Source organism: Rhodnius prolixus, unplaced genomic scaffold (assembly GCF_049639745.1).
Source record: "Rhodnius prolixus isolate KJV_2025 unplaced genomic scaffold, Rpr scaffold_3, whole genome shotgun sequence".
NCBI classification, from domain to species: Eukaryota; Metazoa; Arthropoda; class Insecta; order Hemiptera; family Reduviidae; genus Rhodnius; species Rhodnius prolixus.
Window position 1 is genome coordinate 50,441,228 of NW_027411603.1, and position 20,792 is coordinate 50,462,019.

At 37.2% G+C, this 20,792-nt stretch overlaps 1 protein-coding gene across 2 annotated transcripts in view; it reads right to left on the minus strand.

Moving 5' to 3' along the window:
• The window catches only part of Hers (Histone gene-specific Epigenetic Repressor in late S phase), a 343,933-nt gene that overhangs the window by 258,305 nt on the left and 64,836 nt on the right, over positions 1 to 20,792 (minus strand). For both annotated transcript variants that reach the window (XM_074124182.1, XM_074124181.1), the window contains exon 2: positions 3,730 to 3,774. The gene's annotated coding sequence lies outside the window, so the exon portion shown is untranslated. The remainder of the gene's footprint in view (positions 1 to 3,729; positions 3,775 to 20,792) is intronic.

The following is a 20,792-nucleotide window of genomic DNA, read 5'->3' on the forward strand; positions in this document are numbered from 1 at the left end:
GCTCTTAGGAAGAAAAAAATACTGTGGCTGTGTCATGGACATGGCCGTGTGTTGTACGTGAATACGTTTACGTAACGGGTTATATTTTCTTGTATAAAATATTTGTATTAATGTATTTAGGACGAAATCAAGGAAACAAATCGACGATCGAACACAATCTATGTCTGTACAGTCCGTTGTCGATATAGAAGCAATTTCATCATCTACTTGCATAATAATTTCAACCACCCCAGCTGCAGATGTACTGAGACACCGTCGTTGATCCGCTCGGCCGTAATCATTCTTTTACGTTCCTAGGCACAGCTTGACTCGGTCATATGGTGTTTTATTATTACCAATCGATTGTTCTTGTGAAGCCCTTTCCAACCGTATACCGATCTCTGCATTTGGTTTTGGCTTTTCGACGCGTATTGGCCGACATTATATATTTTTGATAATATTTTTTTTATTCTAACACCTTATTATATTCGCTGTCACTATTTTACACGAATGTTTTATGAACAATCGATAGATTGTGACGACAGCTGACGATTAAAACTTAAACGAACATCGTAGCTTATCCGAGTCAAAAGTTATACTAAATTGCAAATCTCGATACGCAGCAAAATGATCTCAAAATGGCGGCGCTTCCCCCTCCACCGCGCGCGATGCGTCACAGTCCTCGCTTATCGTAATGAATTCTTTGATCCTTTAGCTAACCAATGGTCTAATTTAATTTTGAATGTAGACGATAGATTCGAAACTATAATGCCAAACTGTATCCCACCCCAATTTTGTTATCATTAGGTTTTTTGGATTGCCTCCATATGATAGCAAATTTAAAGAGTATTCACGTCAAAACTTTTTAAGGGCCAGCAGCTGGATTTGAACCTGGGATCTCTTTCTTTCCTTACTTCTTCAGGCGCATCGACAACTAGGCAGATTATTAGCGCTGTCAAGAGCATCTAAATTCGTGATTGGTTGGCACCTCGATCTCTCTCTCTTTCTTTCTATGACGCCATTACAGTTTCCACGGATAAACAGATTCAGATCTAGGGTCCCCTTTATTCTTTCCTTTAATCATTTTTTTTTTGGCATTGGCTTTCGCCATACAGCCAGCATCACTAGAATATCACTCACTCTCCATTCTTACTTATAAATACATTCGCTTCACACATTCATCCCTCTACTATATACAACTATTTACATAAACCTAACAACTAATGATGGATCAGCACTCTATATTCCTGCCATCCTTATACTAGCTTAACCGAAATTGAAATCACGTAATCCTTCTCTAATCATTTCTTCCATTCATTCTAATTCGGCTATACCTTTTAAATACATTCCATATTTCATTGCTAGCTCTGCTACAGATTTAAGCACATAGATGTTGCTGGAGAGTATTATGTCTTCGTAGCGAAATGGTGCATCTAAATACCTGTATATATCGTCAAACATTCGTTTCCTTTCTACCACATAACTGGCACATATCATTATTATATTGTCTTGAAATCCTCCTTCTCATCGCAATCTACGCAAAGAGGAGAGAGGACCTTTTAATCATCGAATCCAGCTTGAGATACGAGAGTTTTCGTTTATTGAATTTTAATTATCAAAACGTTTGAGATACACAAACTTTCGTGTTTATAAAGAGTCTCGCAGAATTTTAAAAGTGCAAAAAAGAAATAGTGAATTGTTAAAAGATCGCTTTAGTGTTTACTCGTTTTGTAATTGTATGTCGCGTTAGTAGTAAACAAATAGAAGGTTTAGGTGGCAGGTAAGAGCTGAACAATACACACACATACATACAAAGGAAATCTACAACTACACTATAGCACAATAAAGTGTTACCAACCTCTCTACGTTAAACCTTAAAACACTAGTACCAAGAGTACATTGCCTCAATATAGAAGGTTGGTAAGCCTGGGCTAGCCGAGTATACACACAGGCTACTGTAATTACACCTTTAAAGTTAGGACTTTCCACTTAAAACTACCATACACACACACACTAAGATACTCTCTCTGTCTCATCGTCAGCTTATTTGTGCACAAAACTCTCCATCCACTACTATAATAAAGCTCAGCTTTTGTCTAACAACAACACCAGCTTACCCACTTCTTATTTGTGACCTTTTCAAAGCTTTATTACACGCTCCTACAGTATAATTTTAAAAGCTTCAAAATGCTTATATAAGTTTATCTAATTATCGTGCTAATTTTGTTACTATTACTAACTTCTATTTATTTTATTTTAGTAGGTAGTTTTTTTAAGCAATTAAGTTTTATGATTAAGCTCTAAGTTTTTGGCCAGTCTTACTGGAAGAGGATGAAATTTAATTTATGAGTGACTGCAAGAGCTGTAAAAAAAGGGGTAAGTGCCTGGATATGATCTTTGATCAGGATAGAATTCAGTTGCTGGTTCTTAAGAGTTTCTCTTTTCTAGCAACTTCTTCATCTTATAAGCTTACTGTCAGAGCGAACACTATACAGAAATGCACTAAAACATGCTGCGGGCGTAATAATCTCATTAATGAAAAAATAAATAAAATAATTTATGTCTATGATATATCGATATCCAGTCTAGGCCTTCGATTTTATTTAATGGTTAATATGAGAAATTTGCAGTAAAGTATGTTTGGCGGTTATAGGCTAGACCCGCAAAGCTAAGTTGTATTGTTGGTTTAGTGGGTTCGTTTCCCCTGGTCTAGGGCTTGGATTTTATTTAATGGTTAATATGAGAAATTTGCAGTAAAGTGTGTTTGGCGGTTATAGGCTAGACCCGCAAAGCTAAGAAGTATTGTTGGTTTAGTGGGTTCGTTTCCCCTGGTCTAGGGCTTGGATTTTATTTAATGGTTAACGTAAGAAATTTGTAGTAAAGTGTGTTTGGCGGTTATAGGCTAGACCCGCAAAGCTAGGATGTATTGTTGGTTTAGTGGGTTCGTTTCCCCCGGTCTAGGCCTTGAATTTTATTTAATGGTTAATGTAAGAAATTTGTAGTAAAGTATGTTAGGCGGTTACAGGCTAGACCCGCAAAGCTAAGATGTATTGTTGGTTTAGTGGGTTCGTTTCCCCCAGTCTAGGCCTTGAATTTTATTTAATGGTTAATATGATGAATTTATAGTAAAGTACGTTTGCTAGTCGCCTCCGTTCGATGCTCCCTAATTTGGTAGTTGGGCGTTAAGCCTTCCCCTGAAAAAATAGGCTTTTACTAAAAGGAAAGGAATGAGGCAAAGAAAAAGGGAAAGGGGAAGGATAGGAACTCTAGGATAGCGAGCAAAATGGGTCTCTTTCAGTCGCCTCCTACGACAGGCATAGATGCTGGGTTTATTCTAATTCAACATGATGATGGGTCTATTTTAATCCGGACCCACAGGGACTGATGATGGTTATTGCTGCTCCCAGGCCTCCTTCAGGAGTGGAAAACCAAAAGTATGCAGAACTAGGGCTTGGAATATAAAGGCCACGGGAAATAGAGATGGTTCGGTTAGTGCCTTACAGTACTTTTGGACACTGGAACAGTTCCATTGGAACTGCAGCCTTGGCATTGGACCGAAATATTTACTTCGAACTGCAAATAGTTGTGAACATGAAATGTCCGCATATTTCTATGTGACTGGTATCCTTTAATGGACCGGTACTTTGTTATTACACTCCAGGACATCTGGGATTAGACCGGAAGTAATAATAACAACAAACCAACAAAGTTAAACAAGAATTTTGCTATTTATTTAAAAACTTCACTTACTTTTTTCCAGATTCAATTTTTTGGTTCACAATCACAGCTTTAATCCTGAAAACAGAAAAAAAAATACATTAACATTTCTTGACATGGAAAAATCTTGTGAAAAACCCATTTTATTTCATTTCCCCGTTCCATTATTCCTCCCCGAGTACACCAAAAGGGGGGAAGAGCTAAGAAGCCTTATCTTGCCTCGACTTTTTAAAGCTCTATTGTGGTTAACTGTATAAGTTGCATAAAATGGAATGAGTGAATGCGATGTTGAGCTAGAGTTCGGATGAATTGGTTCGCTAAACGCTAACAGCTGTTGATCTCAACTAACTCAATTGGTCAAGGAATAAAACTGACGTCTGCTAACTGGATATAAATACTATTGGTGCATCCACATCAACCTCTTTGGGTTTTTACTTGACAACAATTTATAGCTGGATACCTTCTTAGCGATGATTGCAAAACTTCCACTTCCTGAAGGCAAGAGAAAGGTGCAAAAAGTCTTAAATTACTTCCTCATTCTTTCTCTTCCGCTTCCTTTTTTTTAAATGCAAATTTATTTCTTAATGAAATTCCCCAATAAACTTGAATACCCAATCAGGCGTCTTATTATCAAACTATTCTCATTGAATTTTCCCCTCATTTGAATCAATTCCTCTTCTTACTTCTCCTGATTTTTTTTTATAGGATACGTACTTCGCTAAAAGCTTTTATTAAAATGTGAATGAGATGGTTATTGGTTCAAGGGAATCAGGAAAATACGTCCTGTTTAAAAAGAGAAAATTTTTATAGGGCACTGAAAACTGGGGCACACTGTTTTTCCCAAGAGAGGTATTGATTTTTCCGTCTTTTTTTTCTCATTAATGAACACTTCTATTTCAAGTATAAACAGCTTCACCGATCTCTCACAGATCCAGTTACTAAGTGAGCTGGACCACTTGTATAAATTGATATTAATTATCAAAATATTAAATAAAAAAATTTGTCAGTAAAAATAAGTCTTGTTTTGTCACCAGATTATGATTTCAGTTATTTCATTATTTGGACCTACAAATCAAACGAACAGTAAACCTGTCTGTTGGCTTAAGGTGGAATAACAAATGCTGGTTGGTTGAACGCTCGGCAGGCTAGATAGGACTGCATACCTGAGATGCCTGTCGCGCGTCTCTACCTCACTTCCTTCCGTCCTAGACACTGCTGCCCAGATCATCTTTCATTCAGATTTCTGGAGGATTCAAATTGGAGGATTCCTTTAGTTTCTCCCTAAAAACTAGAACTATATATTGGACATATTGGGTTCGCTAAAAGTTTAAATTTGATATTTTGTTTTGGGTATCAATTTAGGAATCGACAATAATAAGCTTCATGTTAAAATCTGTTTACCGGAAAGTACCCTTTTTTTATTTCATTACTTTCACTTCCATGAGTTTTCTTTGAGGCCTCCCGGAAATGGAAATGATGTCAGCGAATAGCTTGCATTTGAGCGTGCGAGAGTTAACAGAATATTTCAAAAGATAGCCAAAGATTATGCGAGCTTGATATTCTGCAACAAGGTGTTCGCTACTCTGAAATCGTATGGAGTCTTACCTTCGCCCGATGCCGGAAATCTGTAGATCTTCTAAAAGGATTTCCACATCAGCACAAAATTTTAAGTAGCAAGATCCCAAAGCAAGGGTGTGTGAAGCGAGGAAGGTTGAAATGGTCTGGAATTGAAAGCAGCCGCAGTCTGAGATTAGCGATGGAAGATAAACCTGGGGAGAGAAGGTACAGAGGATGCCGCACCTAACAGGTGAATAGTTCAGCTAGTGGAAGCATCTCAGGATCATGGCTGGTCAGGAGATTAAGGTTGAAGGCCCAGATGTAAGGGATAACCTAACTAGTCCCTTTTTCGACTTCGTAACCCCAGCAAGATGATGGAAATTATGTGAACTCCCACCGGATAAGGCACTGACATATCTTCTTACATAAACATATGGATCCATAGAACTTATTGTTCAAATTTCTAGCTCCTCAAAGACATACATATACTTCTAGGGGAAAGTTAAGAGAAGAAGAATCATTCAAGAAGCAGGTTACAGACCACTAGGATGAACGTGATGTTACAATAGAAAAACCCCCCGTTATAAATCAGCAGGAATAACGCGTGAATTTGGTGGAGGGGAGACATGATGTCATCATCATATAAGAGGTTAATATACAAGTTGAAACGTCATCACTTGAGGAGTGGTCGACACGTCATCATCTTGCCAGTTAACACCAGCAGCTAGAGCGGCCATTGACCTTGGAAGTCCCCCCACTCCGGAGAACAGGAGCTTTAACTAGTCAGTATCTGCACTCTGGTGTTCTTACCAGCAAACCTAATTATAGTTTTGTATAGCACCAGATACTTCAGCAAGCATTTTCCTCCTATTTTTTCCAGGTTTTTCCCCCCCCAAAAAAATGGGTGATTTAATGTTTTTGATTCTCTTCAATAATAGCTTCAACTATACTTAAAAGCAGGCGGCGCGGTAGCCGAGCGGTTATAGGCTAGACCCGCAAAGCTAAGATGAATTGTTGGTTTAGTGGGTTCGATTCCCCCCGTCTAGGCCTTGGAGTTTATTTAATGATTAATACGAGAACTTTATAGTAAAGTAAGCAAGGCGGTTATAGGCTAGACCCGCTATGCTAAGATGTATTGTTGGTTTAGTGGGTTCGATTTCCCCGGTCTAGGCCTTAGATTTTATTTAATGGTTAATATGAGGAATTTGTAGTAAAGTATGTTCGCTAATCGCCTCCGTTTACGACATCTACCTGGTAGTTGGACTAAAGCCCCGCCTGAAAAAATAGGCAATTACTTACTTATACTTAAAAGCTTCGTTAAGCCTTGATTCTCTAATTGTACACAGTATGCCATCTTGATAATGAGACTGAATTTTACTTTCTCGTATCCCTCATAACAGGAAGTATTACGACAAAGCGGAACCTTCACTTCAAGCTTATCATGGGATTCACGTTTTTGGCCCCCCCTCCAGATTGTGCATAAGTTCCTCTATATTTACATATTTACCGCGACTGTTAAGTCCAAATTTGGGGCGACAAAGTTCTATGATACTGTCAACACCTCCCTCGTGCTAGGGCAATATTGCCTACCAGCTTCCAGACCTTACAATTAAAAAAAAAAAAGAGGCGTTGTAGGCATTTATTTAAATGCCTATATTCAAGGCTTAACGAAGCTCTGGGAGAGAAAATGTTGAAGATGTAGCTGAAGAGAATCAAAAGATTAAAATCTTAATAGGTGCATTTGATTGGCAGCTTGAGTAATTTGAGGAATGAAAGAAAATTCTCTGTAAATGTTCCAACAATCTGAAAGTCCTAGGCCAATGGCATTCCTACACATGTTACCCTTAAAAATCTAGGCGCCCTTGGCCTTATCTAAGCCCTAGAAGAAGATTTGCAAAGAATACCACATTGTTTCGACACCAACAACTTCAAAAGACTTTCACTTCCTGTGAATTAACAAATCCTGAACAATACTAAATTATTTTCTCTTATTAGTTGTAATAGAAATGTAGAAACACAGTGAAAACATAAATAGCATCCTTAACTAAATTCAGATAGAAGAGATATAGCTTGTAATAAGGTAAAACAAGCAGAGGTAGTTTATAATACACGGGGAATAATATATTAAAAGCGCCGAAGTGCTTTATATACCAGTATATAGGATTTATGTAATTGGTTAGAGCTTTAGTGGTGGGGAGATATTCCATTTTGCTAAATCCATTTAATACCTGACAAGAGCGAATCGATTTCCCCATACTATGGGCACCATAATACCATACTAAATACAGGTATGAGATTAGACTGCTCGCTCTAGACCATGGTCTTTTTTTGTGCACCAGGTTTGCATATAAAACCGCATGATCCTTATTTGTGTTCTTTATTAAGAAGCGAACAGCTTTTAAAGACGTTTTAAAGCGATATAGCCTTGACTTTAAGCGCCATGTCTGCTCTAAGGATTATCCCGCATTGATCATGGCTCAATCTCCAGCAGTTTTATGCTCCACCCTCTGTAATCATCTTCCAATCATCATCATTCATTAGCCCCTCAACTTTTCTTGTAGTAAATCTTCTTGTTCTTCATTAAAAGTATTGCGTCTTAATATTTTTATCTTTTATTGTAATTTAATACTGCAACTATTGTTGCAACAAGTAAATAATGGTGCATGACAGCACAATTTCAGGATTATTTGCGCGAAGAAGGCAGCCAGATGTAATAATCCATTATCGGAAGGCGCCACGGTAGCCGAGCGGTTATAGGCTAGACCCGCAAAGCTAAGATGTATTGTTGGTTTAGTGGTTTCGATTCCCCCGATCTAAGACTTGGATTTCACTTAATGGTTAATATGAGAAATTTATAGTAAAGTATGTTTGGCGGTTATAGGCTAGACCCGCAAAGCTAAGATGTATTGTTGGTTTAGTGGTTTCGATTCCCCCGATCTAAGACTTGGATTTCACTTAATGGTTAATATGAGAAATTTATAGTAAAGTATGTTAGGCGGTTATAGGCTAGACCCGCAAAGCTAAGATGTATTGTCGGTTTAGTGGTTTCGATTCCCCCGATCTAAGACTTGGATTTCACTTAATGGTTAATATGAGAAATTTATAGTAAAGTATGTTAGGCGGTTATAGGCTAGACCCGCAAAGCTAAGATGTATTGTTGGTTTAGTGGTTTCGATTCCCCCGATCTAAGACTTGGATTTCACTTAATGGTTAATATGAGAAATTTATAGTAAAGTATGTTAATTGTATAAAAACCTTTTAATAATAAATATGATAAAACCAATTAAATGAAAATCATAACAGAAAAAATAACCAAAATTTTCGTGTTGTAATTGTGGTAAAAGGAAAAACTCTCATTCGCTTTTCCCTCTCCCTCGCTCTCTCTCTCTCTCGCTCTCTCTCTCTCGCTCTCTCTCTCTCGCTCTCTCTCTCTCGCTCTCTCTCTCTCTCTCTTAGCAATTTTCCCGGACCCTCCCCCATCGCTACTATAAAAATTCAACAACTTTTCCGAGTTAAAAATATTGTTTTACATTTGGAGAAAATGCTGTTATAAAGTTTCCCAACTCTTGTTAACTTTACATTTTAACTTGTTCATTTTATTTTAATTTTCACTTAATTTTTTTTTCTGTTTCCTTTTTGGATTTTTTTATTATTATTTTTAATTATTAATTATAATTAATATTGTTTTGTTAATTAAAATGTCACCATTTTTGTCCATTATTATTTTTTTCTCCTAGAAAAATATAATTAATACAATCTATTCTAAGATTAATATAATCTAATCTATTTTAATTTTAATTTTTTTTTTAAATTAATTCAATCACTTTGGGATTTCAGAAATTAATTTATCGCTTTTTAATTAAATTAATTAAGTCGAAGAGAATTACAATTTGAACTTGAACTAAAAAAATTTCGTGAGGAGGGGGTTGAAAGCGAACAATGGAGAATTGCAAGGGAGATATTCAAATTGAGTGTGACAAAGTGGATTACATTTACTATATGAGATAAACAGCTAAGTTGGCGTGCAGAGTGGGGCCAAGTGAAATGTTTACCTGCTCCGAGATGTAAACACACATTTGGATTTCAGATACTACGTACAGAGTGGTGGGGGGAAGGCAGTACGCATGTATGTACATTACACCTTGTGGGTGCTACAACGTTCTGCTTTTAGGGCTAATATCCGCCTACGACGGAGCGACGTTAACAACGACACTATGTTGACTAGATAAGTAGCAGAGTGATGTAGTGTTCAGGATCTCAACAGTATCTGATGCCGAAGGCCAGAAATCCTGTGAGATTGATTCTCGCCATTTAACTTTGTGGGAAATCTATGATTTTTTTTTCTTGTGCCGGATATCACATCGCCTAAAAACAGGCAAGTCCTAGTAACACTGGAAGTATTAGGGATTAATACATTTTTCAGAATAAGAAAATTGGTCTAGGCCTTGCATTTTATTTAATGGTTAATATGAGAAATTTATAGTATGTTAGGCGGTTATAGGCTAGACCCGCAAAGCTAAGATGTATTATTGGTTTAGTGGGTTCGATTCCCCCTGGTCTTAGGCCTTAGATTTTATTTAATGGTTAATATGAGAAATTGGTAGTAAAGTATGTTAGGCGGTTATAGGCTAGACCCGCAAAGCTAAGATGTATTCTTGGTTTAGTGGGTTCGATTCCCCGGTCTAGGCCTTGCATTTTATTTAATGGTTAATATGAGAAATTTCTAGTAAAGTATGTTAGGCGGTTATAGGCTAGACCCGCAAAGCTAAGATGTATTGTTGGTTTAGTGGTTTCGATTCCCCCGATCTAAGACTTGGATTTCACTTAATGGTTAATATGAGAAATTTATAGTAAAGTATGTTAGGCGGTTATAGGCTAGACCCGCAAAGCTAAGATGTATTGTTGGCTTAGTGGTTTCGATTCCCCCGATCTAAGACTTGGATTTCACTTAATGGTTAATATGAGAAATTTATAGTAAAGTATGTTAATTGTATAAAAACCTTTTAATAATAAATATGATAAAACCAATTAAATGAAAATCATAACAGAAAAAATAACCAAAATTTTCGTGTTGTAATTGTGGTAAAAGGAAAAACTCTCATTCGCTTTTCCCTCTCCCTCGCTCTCTCTCTCTCTCGCTCTCTCTCTCACGCTCTCTCTCTCTCTCGCTCTCTCTCTCACGCTCTCTCTCTCTCTTAGCAATTTTCCCGGACCCTCCCCCATCGCTACTATAAAAATTCAACAACTTTTCCGAGTTAAAAATATTGTTTTACATTTGGAGAAAATGCTGTTATAAAGTTTCCCAACTCTTGTTAACTTTACATTTTAACTTGTTCATTTTATTTTAATTTTCACTTAATTTTTTTTTCTGTTTCCTTTTTGGATTTTTTTATTATTATTTTTTAATTATTAATTATAATTAATATTGTTTTGTTAATTAAAATGTCACCATTTTTGTCCATTATTATTTTTTTTCTCCTAGAAAAATATAATTAATACAATCTATTCTAAGATTAATATAATCTAATCTATTTTAATTTTAATTTTTTTTTTTAATTAATTCAATCACTTTGGGATTTCAGAAATTAATTTATCGCTTTTTAATTAAATTAATTAAGTCGAAGAGAATTACAATTTGAACTTGAACTAAAAAAATTTCCTGAGGAGGGGGTTGAAAGCGAACAATGGAGGATTGCAAGGGAGATATTCAAATTGAGTGTGACAAAGTGGATTACATTTACTATATGAGATAAACAGCTAAGTTGGAGTGCAGAGTGGGGCCAAGTGAAATGTTTACCTGCTCCGAGATGTAAACACACATTTGGATTTCAGATACTACGTACAGAGTGGTGGGGGGAAGGCAGTACGCATGTATGTACATTACACCTTGTGGGTGCTACAACGTTCTGCTTTTAGGGCTAATATCCGCCTACGACGGAGCGACGTTAACAACGACACTATGTTGACTAGATAAGTAGCAGAGTGATGTAGTGTTCAGGATCTCAACAGTATCTGATGCCGAAGGCCAGAAATCCTGTGAGATTGATTCTCGCCATTTAACTTTGTGGGAAATCTATGATTTTTTTTTCTTGTGCCGGATATCACATCGCCTAAAAACAGGCAAGTCCTAGTAACACTGGAAGTATTAGGGATTAATACATTTTTCAGAATAAGAAAATTGGTCTAGGCCTTGCATTTTATTTAATGGTTAATATGAGAAATTTATAGTATGTTAGGCGGTTATAGGCTAGACCCGCAAAGCTAAGATGTATTCTTGGTTTAGTGGGTTCGATTCCCCCGGTCTTAGGCCTTAGATTTTATTTAATGGTTAATATGAGAAATTGGTAGTAAAGTAGGTTAGGCGGTTATAGGCTAGACCCGCAAAGCTAAGATGTATTGTTGGTTTAGTGGGTTCGGTTCCCCCGGTCTTAGGCCTTAGATTTTATTTAATGGTTAATATGAGAAATTGGTAGTAAAGTATGTTTGCTAGTCGGCTCCGTCCAAGACACCTAATTTGGTAGTTGGACGTTAAGCCCCGCCTGAAAGAGTAGGAGATAACTTTACTTTATAAGATATAAGTGTATATAAGTGTACGAAGTTTAGTAAAATCATTTGCGAAAATACAGCTAAATGATGAGCAATATGTTCTGTACAGCAGCCGGTTTTGTTGTAATTTTAGGCTTTTCTATAAATAATTTATAAAAAAAATTAAATGCAGAATAATTTATAGCATTAAAATTTATTGACCTCTAAATAGAAGCACAAACTCTCTGTCTTGTTAATAAGCTGGAATTTTCCAGTAAATCAGTAGAGTCCTGGAAAAGGTACTTTATTCTATTATTTATTCATCTTTGGCCTGTTTTCTTATTCATTTTTATCCCGTTATTTTATTCATCCTTACTCAGCTTATACATCCTTACTCGGCTTATTCATTCATCCTCATCCTTTTTTCTTTTCCAAAATTTACCCTGTGTTCTTATTCTTCTTTTTAATCGTTATCCGGTTAGTTCTTTATTAACTTCTCATCCTGTTTATTTTTCAACATCACCCCGTTTTCTTACATCATCCTTCGCGCGTTTTCTTATACATCCTTTCCTGTTCCAATGCCAAAAATGAAAACCACAGCAACCCTTATCAGCTGCAGTAGTAGGAAGTAATTAACATTTAAACCCATTATCCACTGACTGCCAACCCTGAGAAGACGGCGTCCGTCTGCCTCCACTCAGCCTCTCGGTTAGTGGCCCCCCATCCAGAACCCCCATAATATGAAACTGATTAATAATTTAAATGTTACAATATAATATTTTGATAATCAAGTTAATGGCTTAACACAAAAAGTAATTAACATGTTTCAACATGCACGATTATGAGGTTTATTAGTTAAATTAATTTGTAATAAAGACACTCGTAAGCACGCAATGAGCGGGCGCGGTAAAGAATGTTAACTTCCTGCTTCTCTTACTGTGTAACCGCCAGTGCAAAGTTTAACCTTACGAGTTACAGGAAGTTTTGCCAGTGTGTCCAATTACAGAGACTTTTCACCGGAAAAGAGTGTTCCATGTATTTATGATTTTTCCAGAAACGATGGAAACTCATAGAAAAAATTTTTTCTTTCTTTATTTACGCCTTTATGTATACACACATTTAGTGATTATAATGTAGGAGCAGGGGTCCCCATACTTTTTACACAGGGGGGCCAGTTCACTGTCCCTCAGACCGTTGGAGGGCCGGACTATAAAACAAACTATTTTAAAGTAAAAAAACGGGAACAAATAGAATATTTCAAATGAAGAACAAGCAAATTTAAATCAACAAACTGCCCAGTATTTCTGTGGGAATTATTGACCTGCTTTTGGCTAATGAGATGGTCCAATGTCGGGTTTCTTTCTACTTCTGGCTGTTATTTTACACTGCTTCCGGAGCGTCACTGGAAGTAGTACTGTACATGAGTGACGCCAGCTGCGCTTTGAGGATGCATCCTGTGCTTCTCTTACTGACCACCAATTTGCTTCTTCCGGAAGTGCGGCGGGAGCTAGATAAATGGCCTCAGGGGGCCGCATGTGGCCCGCGGGCTGTAGTCTGTGGACCCCTGATGTACAGCATCACTGTCAGGTGAAATGAAATGTAAGTGTGTTCCAAGTTGGGTCCATTACTCAAGGAAAACCCTAGGGTATCGGTCCTGAATAGACGTTATGCTATAACCATGGTTATTTATCTGAACAGACGGGCATGTCTGTTGTATTGGTGTAAAAGTAATTTGTGCACACTTGACGGAAAAATTCAGCAGCATTCGAAGTTAAACGGAAATCCTGATAACTGTATTTACAGAGAAGTAGCGGGAGAAAGTTTTTCTAAAGGAAAAAAAGAAAAGCACTCATATTTTCCAAGCTCTGTAAAAGCATTTTCAACATTGCCTCCCCTCTATTCAACTCTTCTTGTTCGAGTGAAAATTATTGGCAACATGTTGTAGGTCTAGTAGCTAGCTAGTAGGAGGTCGGTACTAGGACCCTTTGGGATACTGTGCGGCCAGTCACTGCCCTTTTACTGAGGGAAGGGGGCGCATGAAGACATACGACTTGGCCCTTCCTGCTAAGGGTCACACACACCACATTAACCCCTTCTCTTCCAAGATATACCAGCCATTACTCTGTCTTCACACTTGCCTGGGTATGTTAAGAATAACCCCAGCGGTTTAGTCTAGGTGATATTAAATAAAGCCAATCGGTTTTCTAGGACCCCCCGCCATCATCGCTAACATTTGAAAGTTTTTGGCTTCCATATTCAGTTTTACAGTTAATTATTACTGTATGCTCATGGTCACAAATGGTAAGTAATAATCCAACTTCCGGGATCCAACAGCAAGTCTTCATTGTCTGCAAGCAGAGTTTCCGTTGTAAGTTTTCTCCAGTAACAAAAGTGAGCGTTTTCCAGTTTATAACACAAATTTTCTTTAGGCTCTGAAACATTTCAGTACCTCCAGGTTTATTCAAGTCTACATCCGGTTATGATTCTCACGTCTCTTTTCCCAACAATTATATTATCACATCCACAATCTTCTTATTTTTACACATTTACAAACAATTTCAGAGAGAAAAAAAGGCAACTAAATTAATACTAGGCTTTACAGATTTCTCACTATTGTCTTCAGTTAGATTGTAGAAGCACCAAGAAATATAAAAGCTATTGATCTCTTAATTATGACCGACAAAGTTAAAGGCAGAAAATGGTGTAAAATACTCACAAGATACTGGCTGTTATTTCAGAGATCATGGCTCCCTGTGCTTGTCCCAGCTTAAAGGAATGAACAATGTTTACAAAGTAGAGGACCTGCGCAAGAAGTTGATGAATACTCTTTTCATCGTGCAGGAATCATTTCGGTTATCTGGGAAAAAAATCCTAGGTAGTATGGGGAGCCTGACGGATCCAAAACATCTCTGGGAATAGCTCCCTAAATTAAAGGACCAAACTTTCCAAAGAAATTCTTGAAAGAGGGGAGCCAATGCACTTCTTCTTAAAAGCCTACATCACATATTCAAAGATGGCATCCCTAATTGGCACGTTTCTAGAAAGAAGTTCACCTTTAATGCCATGATGACTACCTTGGCTAGATCCGCTTGGAGGTTATAGGCTAGACCAGCAAAGCTAAGATGTATTGTTGGTTTAGTGGGTTCGATTCCCGGTCTTTAGGCTTGGATTTTATTGATTGGTTAATATGAGAAATTTATAGTAAAGTATGTTTGCTAGTCGCCTCCGTCCACACTGATGAATTACTTTTTTTTTTAACTATAGTAGTGTCTGACAGAAACATAGTTGCAAGTTAAATTCTCAAAAACCAAACTGATGAATCAAACTCTGATAATGGATGAAAATACGACGAGAAACAGTAAAAACATGCGCGCTGCGAGGGAGAAAATCAACAAATATAAATACTATCACAAACAGGAAGTTATAACGACGTATTCTCGGCGAAAACTAGTATAAAAAATTTTGAGATCAAGATAGCTTTTACTTTTCCTCTTCAAGAAGTGTTTCAAATAAGTATTTTCTAAGTGGGGGAAATGGGTGAAAAACAGGAAAAGTGAAAGTAATGTGAGTTAGTGTGTATGATAAAAATTAGTAGTGCCAAAAAGATACTGGAGAAGTTCCTAATAGTTGGACAAGGAATGCAGGTATCCTAATTATTCAGCTACCTGTTATTATCACATTAGTCTGATAATTGATTGGAGTGGGGGAAAAAACGTCGTAGATTCTTTTTGGCACGACAGTCTGCTTCGTAAGCCACTCTCGAGATAATTCTAACAATTATATTCAATGAAAGAGGTTTTAGATTATTGTTTGTGAAGTGATAATTACAATAATAATGATAATTTCATTAACAGTATATAGATAATATTCCCGACTGTTACTGATAACAGGTATTAAACAGTCAGAACGTGATTAGCTCTGACCACGACGATCTACGCGAGAGGGGGAGAACTGGCCAGCTGATAATTTATTGCTGGTGGAATTGCTAAATAATTCAAGGCTATTTTAGTGTGCTCCCCTCTCCATGCTTTGTCTTCTAAAATAACAACACTGTATACACCATATTAACGTTTTAAGTTTTCATAACTATAACAATACGAGGGTCGTTTGAAAAGTCCGTGCAAAGTCAGAGAGATAGCACCACTGGCGCGTATCGAGGTTATGTTTAGTTAGTAGCATCTCTTGGAAGAACACACACCAAGTTTCAGCCAGATCGGTCTGTATCTTTGTGTTTGGCATTCGTTTGAATCGAGGAAGTCGAGTGATTTTCAAAAAATGGACTTTATGAAAGGCAAAACGCCTCAGGAGACTAAAGAGAAGCTTGATAAACATTATGGTGACTCTGCACCTTCGATTAGAACAGTTTATAAGTGGTTTCAAAATTTTCGGAGTGGCCATATGGGTACAAGTGACGCTGAACGCTCTGGACGCCCTGTTGAGGTTACTACTCCAGAAATCATTGATAAAATCCATGATATGGTGATGGATGACAGAAGAGTGAAGGTGCGTGAGATTGCTAGTGCTGTGGACATCTCGAATGAACGGGTACATAATATTTTGCATCAACATTTGGACATGACAAAGCTATCCGCAAGATGGGTGCCGCGATTGCTCACGCTTGACCAAAAACGAAATCGTGTGAAGTGTTGCAAGGACGGTTTGCAGCTGTTCCAGAAGAATCCGCAGGACTTTAAGCGTCGTTTCGTCACTGTGGATAAAACATGGATACATCACTACACTCCTGAGACCAAAGAACAATCTAAACAATGGGTTACCAAGGGGGAATCTGCGCCAAAAAAGGCGAAGACCGTTCCTTCGGCCGGAAAGATTATGGCGACTGTCTTTTGGGATTCGCAAGGAATAATCCTCATCGACTATCTGGAAAAGGGTAAAACTATAACAGGTGCATATTATTCATCGTTATTGGACCGTTTGAAAACCGAGCTGCAAGAAAAACGCCCACGATTGGCCCACAAAAAAGTCCTTTTCCATTACGACAACGCACCAGCTCACACCTCAACAGTTGTGGTCGCAAAATTAATGGAAATAGGGTTCCAACTCGTTTCACATCTCCCCCTATTCTCCAGACTTGGCTCCCTCGGACTACTATTTGTTCCCCAATATGAAGAAATGGCTGGCGGGAAAAAGATTTTATTCAAACGAGGAAGTGATTGCAGAAACGAATGGCTATTTTTCAGACTTGGACAAATCCTATTATTCGGAAGGGATCAACAAACTAGAGCAGCGTTGGACGAAGTAAAAGGAGACTATGTTGAAAAATGAAAAAGGTTTACCCCAAAAAATTAAGTAGCTTTTATTTTTGCACGGACTTTTCAAACGACCCTCGTAAATCGAAATGGTTGATCGATTAAAAAAATAAAATAAAATGACTCGATTAATGTTTGTTTACATTTGAACAGCAGTTTTATGTTTATTTTAAAAGTTAGAGTTTGTACTAAAACGATAGTTGGGTTCATGATTGTACGCGTAATATGACGATTCTATTGTAAAAAAAAAAGGGTGATGTCATAGTTTCCTCAGAATTACCGTCAGAATCAGTGTATTCGGCAAAAATCCAAAATTGATAGGCCTTATCATAGTTAATGTTTTAAGCAAGATCAAATTACCCCTTTTGAAGGCTGTTTTCGTCGTTGTCTGAATTCTGAATGTGGTCTTAAATGAATTATCGTAATGTTAAGAGTTCGAACAATAAACGGAACTTCAGAAAGGAGTTTAACTTAATAAGCCCAACTTTAGGGAAAAACATTTTCCTGGATAAATGTTTCAAATAAAAGTGATAAACCGACAATAAGTTTAAAAAATAAACAAATATAATTAAAAAAAAAAAGAAAAAGATTTTTCAAAACACATCCGGTTACGTCACATTTAATCCTCCTTAATAATAGATAAGTGATGAGACCATAAATTACATTGGAATAGCCCTTAAATGGAAAATCCCGCCCTCTCCCTTTACCTAAAAATGGCTTTAATCACAGTTTCCCTGTGAAAAATTAATCAAAAAACAAATTTTCTAGAACATTTTTCAACTTGAACAGGAATAATCGAAGGAGCCGGATTCGACAAGCAAATCGATTTAGTAAAGTGATAATTCTGGTTTAGTTATTTATTGTAAAATCTAATAGTTTTGTCCTGAGTGAAATATTTAATTTTGGTACAATTTCTTTCTTTTTAGTTAAGATTGATTCATGCTTTTCACTTTAGAAATTCTTTGTAGAGATTACCCAATGATTGGCGCTCTCTGGGAGTCCAGAAGAAAACAGGAGCCACTCCGAGGTGTCCTTTCCTCCCTAAAACACTCCCTAAATATTCCATAGATTCCTTAATTTAAGAAATTGAGAGAGTTCTAGGGAGGATCTACATGTTCAACTCTGCTGAGGTTATTTACTGAACTCTCTACCAAAATATCCCAGGAAGTGAGTGGAACTTGCAAATAACCACATTTCTTGGTTGCAGATAACCCAACCCACCAATAATGTCTTACAGGGACTCGCTAGAACCCTGGTAATTATCCAGGATCTCAATTGGAGCACCGAGAAGAGAGGAGCCTGCAGATTGGTGAAAATAGGGTGTGTACTGTTCTCCATCAAGCCGGTAACTACGCAGTTTTGAAACGGCATTCTCTCACTCTCAATGGCACTAGAACCCAGTTAGTTGGGTCCTGGCCTTCTCGATCTTACTCCGGCCAATCGCTCCCTTCTCTTGCAATAACTGCCTGGTATCCTGCGTCACACTGTCGAACCATCTCAGCTATGGTCTCTCAACTCTCCTTTTGCGGTCAGGGACTTCCTGTAGGAGCTTGTACGGGATCTCTTCGTGGGCCATTCTTGCGACATGTTTGGTAAGGTATTCAATCAGGATGAAAACTACTTACTAAACCGCATCCATGCTGTCCATCTTCGGCAATAGTTTAAAGGTCGACTGGCCTGTAAGTTCGCCCCAAAACCAAATAGTTGCGCCTATCTACTAAACATCCTGCTTGCAATTGAGTTGGTGCTGAGATGCCAAGATCCCTGACAAAGTGACTCATCCAAGTATCCTCACATCCAGAGAACTGTTTAAGATCACATTCTCCGGCCATTCCTTCAGGAATGTAGAAAAAATCAATCATAAATAATCCATTCTACATTATGCACAACCCCTTAAGGGGCCAAAGGTTCATAAATAGTAGGAGCTAACAATAAAAGTAATGAAAATATTATTAAGAGGGGCCTCCCCCCATACCACAGAAATGTCAGCCATATAGATTTGTGTTTGTTTTACATAACCTATTCATATGAATTACATCGTGTGTGTGTGTTTTAAATCAGGGACTTCATGAATATAACAAAAGTTTGGGGGGGGGGGGAGAACCAGTTGCGAGGCCTGAGGACTGTTTGTAAAAAAAGGGGTTGTAATGTAAAGGGTAAAGCATTTTGTTAGCAGCGCTATTGGTCCCATAGGAGCTTTAATCACATATAAATCGTTCCAGACTTCAAAACACCACTATTAGCCAACTTGTCAAAGTGGTACTTTAATATTTATGTTCATGATTCACTTTTATTTGCCAAAAATCAAAGAGCACTTTGAACTCCACTTCGGTACGATGAATTCTCTAGTTTAGAGGAGAAAAAAGACTGTAATCGTTTTCAAAACATGTTAAACAAAAATTTTGTTAAATACACTGCCGGTTACCAATCACACTTGTTATTCTATCAATATTTTCAATTGCACTAAATAAAACTGCTAGCCTATTATTATAGTTAACTTTAAGAAATAATTAAATATAAATGCAAATTAGGTGTCGTGACGGAGGCGTCTAGCAAACGTAGTTTACTATAATTAACCATTATAGGCCAAAAGACCGGGAATCGAACCCCACTAAACCAACAATACATCTTAGCTTTGCGGGTCTAGCCTATAACCGCCTAACATACTTTACTATAAATTTCTCTTATTAACCATTAAATAAAATCCAATCAAAACCACTAAACCAACAATACATCTTAGCATTGCGGGTCTAGCCTATAACCGCCTAACATACTTTACTATAAATTTCTCTTATTAACCATTAAATAAAATCCAATCGAAACCACTAAACCAACAATACATCTTAGCATTGCGGGTCTAGCCTATAACCGCCTAACATACTTTACTGTAAATTTCTTTTATTAACCATTAAATAAAATCCAATCGAAACCACTAAACCAACAATACATCTTAGCATTGCGGGTCTAGCCTATAACCGCCTAACATACTTTACTGTAAATTTCTTTTATTAACCATTAAATAAAATCCAATCAAAACCACTAAACCAACAATACATCTTAGCATTGCGGGTCTAGCCTATAACCGCCAAACACACTTTACTATAAATTTCTCATATTAACCATTAAATTAAATAAAAAAACCTAAATTTATTTATATCAGTAGTATAAAAAAAATTAAATTTTAATCCAGACACTTCCTTATTTTAGATTTGGCCGGAAGCCAAAACAATCGTAACGAACGGAAACTGTATGACCAAAGTTCGTTTTCATCTCTCTAAGTAACAAAAACCTGTTAAATATATATACACAATATACTCGCACGACTTCCTAGCTTATTGTAAAATTTCCATTTTGGACATTCAAAAGCACGCCATCATTCTTAAGGTAAAGTACATGCGAGAATATAATAAAATAAACTGAAGTTAACTTTAACAAATTTGAAATCAATAATAATAAAACAAAATTAAATAACACAAAGTGGGCCATATTAGATTGTGTGCCAAGGACAATGGACACAAAGACAGAAATAGTAAATAAAACGGAACAAGGTGTGAGTTGGTAGAGAAGTTCGATTCTCACGTGCCTTTTCTGTTGTTTGACTACCAGCCGCCAATCAAAGTGCGGCTGCCTTCCCCCCCACCCACTAGATTTCTTTTACATTGTCTTCATTCCCTCCACACTCCACAAAGTGGCACACTTTCTTCAATTACACTCTCCACAAACTGGCTTGGCAATTGTGGCCACACT